This window comes from Mus caroli, unplaced genomic scaffold (assembly GCF_978045245.1).
Source record: "Mus caroli unplaced genomic scaffold, Mus_caroli_1 scaffold_8, whole genome shotgun sequence".
NCBI classification, from domain to species: domain Eukaryota; kingdom Metazoa; phylum Chordata; class Mammalia; order Rodentia; family Muridae; genus Mus; species Mus caroli.
In genome coordinates, this window is record NW_028227263.1 from 122418318 (window position 1) to 122424362 (window position 6045).

The window sequence follows — 6045 nt, forward strand, 5'->3', positions numbered from 1 at the left end:
TGTGAGCTACCTAATACGGGTGCTTAGTCCTCTGCTAGACTCTGTGCTCATAACCAGTGAGCCGTCTTTCTAGCCAAAGACCCTACTTCCTGTCAGGTGTAGTAGGACCTAGCACATCTCCCACCTGGTGTTGCTGATATAGATTCAGGGTCCTTACATTTTAAAAGTTTAGCCAGGAAGTAGTCGTTGGCATTTAATTTTTAAAAGAATTTTTACTACAAGCTGACCCATTATAATTCTATGTATGTATGGCTTCCAAAAAACGAAATTAAATATATTCACTGTGGAATGACTATGTTAAGCTACATATCATTTTAAATGTTTTGGGGGAGAATTTGATATTTAGAAAATTTTAAAATCTTTTGGGGGTTGGGAGTTGGGAAGGTAGCCCTGGCTGTCCTGGAACTAACTCCTTAGATCTGGATGGTCTTCAACTCAGAGATCTGCCAGCCTCTGGAGTCCTGAGTTGAAATATAATTTGTGTGTGTGTGTGTGTGTGTGTGTTCACCTTATTGTTTTTGTTCATTTGTTTTTTGAGACAGGGTTTCTCTGTGTAGCCCTGGCTGTCGTAGAACTCACTCTGTAGACCAGGTTTTTCTGGAACTCAGAGTTCAGCCTGCCTGTGCCTTCCGAATGCTGAAACTAAAGGCAGGGTCCACCATGCCCATTTCTTATTTATTTTTTAAAAGAATTTATTTGTTTTTATTTTATATGTATGAACGTGTTCTGCCTGCATGTGTGTCTGTGTACCATGTGTGTGCATGGTACCCATGGAAGCCAGAAGACTTTAAAATCCCCTGGGACTGGAGCCATTGATGGTTGTGTGAGTTGCCACGTGGGTGATGGGAACTGAAACCAGGTCCTCTGCAAGAACAGTGAGTACTTAACCACTGAGCCATCTTTACAGCATATTACATATACACATATACATAATTTTTATGATTTTATAGTCCAGTCATTCTGCCCTCCCATAGTTCCTCATCCTATTCCTCTGCCCCCATATCTCCAAGAGGACACCCCTCCCTCCCCCCCCGCCCCCCTCCAGGCCTTCCCATCCCCTGGGCCCTCAAGTCTCTTGAGGGTTAGGTGCCTGTGTCTTCCCTCACTGAGGCCAGGCCAGGCAGTCCTCTGCTGTATATGTGTAGGGGGCCTCAGACCAGCTAGTGTATGCTGGTTGGGGGCTCAGTATCTGAGAGATCTCAGGGGTCTGTTTTAGTTGAGACTGCTGGTCCTCCTAAGGGGTTACCCTCCTCCTCAGCTTTTTCCAGCCTTTATCTGATTCAACCATAGGGATCCCCAGCTTCTGTCCATTGGCTGGGTGTAAGTATATGCCTCTGTCTCAGTTAGCTGCTTGTTGTCCTCTCAGAGGACAGCCATGCTAGGTTCCTGTCTATAAGCACACCATAGTATCAGTAATAGTGTCAGGCCTTGGAGCCTCCCCTTGAGATGGATCCCAAGTTGAGTCCGTCACTAAAACTCCTCTCCCTTCATCTCTTCTCCATTTTTGTACCTGCAATTCTTTTAGACAGAAACAATTCTGGGTCAGTTTTTGACAGTGAGACGGCAACCCCATCACTCCACTTGATGCCCTATCTTTCTATTGAAGGTGGACTCTACAAGTTCCCTCTCCCCATTGTTGCACATTTCACCTAAGGTCCTCCCTTTGAGTCCTAAGAGTCTCTCACCTCCCAGATCTCTGATACATTCTACAGGGTCCCTCTACCTCCCACCTCCCACCCCCAGAGGTTGCATGTCTCCATTCATTGAGCAGAACTTCAGAACTTCTCTCCTGTTCCCCCTCCAATACCTGATCATGTTCCCCTATTCTCCCCTCTCCTCTCCCACCCAGGTCCTTCCTTCCCTCTGCTTGCTATGATTACCTTCTTCTCCTTCCAAGTGGGAGTGAAGTATCCTCACTTGGGCCCTTTGGCTGGTTAACCTTCTTGAGTTCTGTGGATGGTATCCTGCGTATTCTGTACTTTTTAAGCTAATCTCCACTTATTGGTGAGTATATACTATGCATGTTCTTTGGGGTCTGAGTTACTTCACTCAGGATGATATTTTCTAGTTCTATCCATTTGCCTGCAAAATTTCATGATATCCTGGTTTTTAATAAATGAATAGTATTCACTGTGTAAATTTTCTGTATCCATTCTTCGGTTGAGGATTATCTGGGTTGTTTTCAGCTTCCGGCTATTAGAAATTAGGCTGCTATGAACATAGTCGATCACGTATCCCTGTGATATGTTAGGGCATCTTTTGAGTATATGTCTAGGTGTGATATAGCTGGCTCATCAGGTGGAAATGTTTGCAATTTTCTGAGGAACTACCAGATTGATTTCCAGAGTGGTTGCACCAGTTTGCAATCCCACCAGCAATGGAGGAGTTTTCCTCTTTCTCCACATCCTCACCAACATGTCCTGTCACCTGAGGTTTTGAGGTTTTGATCTTAGCCATTCTGATTGGTGTAAGGTAAAAATCTCAGGGTCATTTTGATTTGTATTTCCCTAATCACTAAGGACTTGGAACATGGGTTGGATGGTTGCTTTATTTGTTTGTTAGTTTGTTTGTTTGTTTTGTTTTGTTTTGGAGGTTAGCTTCTTGAGTTCTTTATAAATTTGGGTATTAGCCCTATATTGGATGTGGGATTAGTGAAGATTTTTTTTCTCCAATCTGTAGGTTGCTTTATTTGTTCTACTGTGTCCCTTGCCTTTCAGAAGCTTTTCAGTTTCATGAGGTGCCATTTATCAATTCTTAATCTTACAGCCTGAGCCATTTGAGTTCTATTTAGGAAACTTCCCAACCACCACGTGCCCATAAGTTTGAAGATCTTTCCCAATTTCTCTTCTATTAGACTCAGTGTATCTGGTTTTAAGTGGAGGCCCTTGATCCACTTGAACTTGAACTTTGTGCATAGTAACAAATATGGATCAATTTTAATTTTTCTACATACCGATTGCCAATTAGATCAGCACCATTTATTAAAGATGCCTGCTTTTTTCCAATGTATATGTTTTGCTTCTTCGTCAAAGATTAAGTGTCCATAAGTGTGTGGGTTTATGTCTGGGTATAAAATTCTATTCCACTGAAACACCTGTCTGTCTCTGTACAAATATCATGTGGTGTTTTGTTGTTTGTTTTTTTATCACTATTGCATTGCACTACACCTTGAGGTCAGGGATGGTGATTCTCCCAGAAGTTCTTTTATTGTTAAGAATAGTTTTCGATATCCTGGATTTTTTGTTTTTCCATATGAAATTGTTTTTTTCATGGCTTTGAAAAATTGTGTTGGAGTTTTGGTGGGGATTGCATGAGCATGGGAGATTTCTCCATTTTCTGGGGTCTTTAATTTCTTTCTTGAGAGACTTGATGTTCTTGTCATATAGATCTTTCACTTGTTTGATTAGAGTTACCCCAATATATTATATATTATTTGTGACTATTGTGAAGAGTATTGTTTCCCTAATTTCTTTCTCAGCATGCTTATCATTTATATAAAGGAATGCTACTGGTTTGTTTGAGTTAATTTTATATCCAGCCACTTTGCTGAAGTTGTTTATCAGCTGCAAAAGTTCTCTGGTAAAATATTTGGGGTTGCTTATGTATACTATCCTAGCATCTGAAAATACTAATACCTAGACTTCTCCTTTGCAATTTGCATCTCCTGGATCTCCTTTTGTTGTCTTATTGCTCAAGCTAAGACGCTGAGTACTATATTGAATAGATAGGGAGAGAGTGGGCAACCTTGGCTTATCCCTGATTTTAGTGGGATTGTTTTAAGTATCTCTCCATTTAGTTCGATATTGCCTTTTGGTTTGCTATATACTGCTTTTACTATATTTAGGTACGGGTCTTGAATTCCTGATCTGTCCATTACTTTTAACATGAAGGTGTGTTGTATTTTGTCAAAGGCTTGCTCAGCACCTGAGGTAATTATGTGATTTTTTTCTTTGAGGTTGTTTATATAGTGGATTACGTTGATGGATTTCCGTATATTGAACCATCCCTGCATCCCTGAGATGAAGCCTATTTGGTCATGATGGATGATCATTTTGATGTGTTCTTGGATTCGGTTTGTAAGGATTTTATTCAGTATTTTTGCATCGATATCCATAAGGAAAATTGGTCTGAAGTTCTCTTTCTTTGTTGGATCTTTGTGTGGTTTACGTATCAGAGTAATTGTGGCTTCATACAATAAATTGGGTAGAGTACCTTCTGTTTCTATTTTGTGGAATAGTTTGAGAAGAGTTGGAATTAGGTCTTTGAAGGTCTGATAGAACTCTGCACTAAACCCATCTGGTCCTGGGCTTTTTTTGGTGGGAGACTACTGATGACTGCTGCTATTTCTTTAGGGGAAATGGGACTGTTTAAATTATTAATCTGATCCTGATTTAACTTTGGTACCTGGTATATGTCTGGAAATTTGTCCATTTCAACCAGGTTTTCTAGTTTTGTTGAGTATAGCCTTTTGTAGTAGGATCTGATGATGTTTTGGATTTTCTCAGGTTCTGTTGTTATGTCTCCTTTTTTCATTTCTGATTTTGTAAATTAGGATACTGTTCCTGTGCCCTCTAGTTAGTCTGGCTAAGGGTTTATCGATCTTGTTGATTTTCTCAAAGAAACAGCTCCTGGTTTGTTTGATTCTTTGAATAGTTCTTTTTGTTTCCACTTGGTTGATTTCAGCCCTGAGTTTGATTATTTCCTGCAGTCTACTCCTCTTGGGTGAATTTGCTTCCTTTACTTCTAGAGCTTCTAGGTGTGCTGTCAGGCTGCTAGTGTATGCTCTCTCTAGTTTCTTTTTGGAGGCACTCAAGGGCTATGATTTTTTCCTCTTAGGGCTGCCTTCATTTGTGTCCCATAAGTTTGGGTATGTTGTGGCTTCATTTTCATTAAACTCTAAAAAGTCTTTAATTTGTTTCTTTATTTCATCCTTGACCAAGGAATCATTGAGTGTTGTTCAGTTTCCATGTGAATATTGGCTTTCTAATGTTTATGCTGTTATTGAAGATCAGCCTTAGTTCATGGTGATCAGGTAGGATACATGGGATAATTTCAATATTTTTGTATCTGTTGAGGCCTGTTTTGTGACCAATTATATTTTGGAGGAGGTACCATGTGGCGCTGAGAAGAAGGTATATCCTTTTCTTTTAGGATAAAATGTTCTGTAGATATCAACTAAATCCATTTGTTTCATAACTTCTGTTAGTGTCCATGTGTCTCTTCTGTTTCCAGGATCTGTCCATTGGTGAGAGTGGTGTGATGAAGTCTCCAACTATTATTGTGTGAGGTGCAATGTGTGCTTTGAGCTTTATTAAAGTTTCTTTAATGAATGTGGTAGCCTTTGTATTTGGAGCATAGATATTCAGAATTGAGAGTTCATCTTGGTATATTTTACCTTTGATAAGTATGAAGTGCCTCTCCTTGTCTTTTTTGATAACTTTGGGTTGGAGGTCAATTTTATTCGATATTAGAATGGCTACTCCAGCTTTCTTCTTTGGACCGTTTTCTTGGAAATTTTTTTCCAGCCTTTCACTCTGAGGTAGTGTCTGTCCTTTTCCCTGAGGTGGGCTTCCTGTAAGCAACAAAATGTTGGGTCCTGTTTGTGTAGCCAGTGTTTTAGTCTATATCTTTTTATTGGGGAATTGAGTACATTGATGTTAAGAGAAATTAAAGAAAAGTAATTGTTACTCCCTGTTATTTTTGTTGTTAAAGTTGGGATTCTGTTCTTGTGGCTGTCTTCTTTTAGGTTTGTTGAAGGATTAATTTCTTGCTTTTTCTAAGGTATAGTTTCCATCCTTGTGTTGGTGTCTTCCCTTTATTATCCTTTGAAGGGCTGGATTCGTGGAAAGATATTGTGTGAATTTGGTTTTATCATGGAATACTTTGGTTTCTCCATCTATGGTAATTGAGAGTTTTGTTGAGTATAGTAGCCTGGGCTGGCATTTGTGTTCTCTTAGGGTCTGCATAACATCTGTCCAGGATCTTCTGGCTTGTATAGTCTCTGGTGAGAATTCTGGTGTAATTCTAATAGGCCTGCCTTTATGT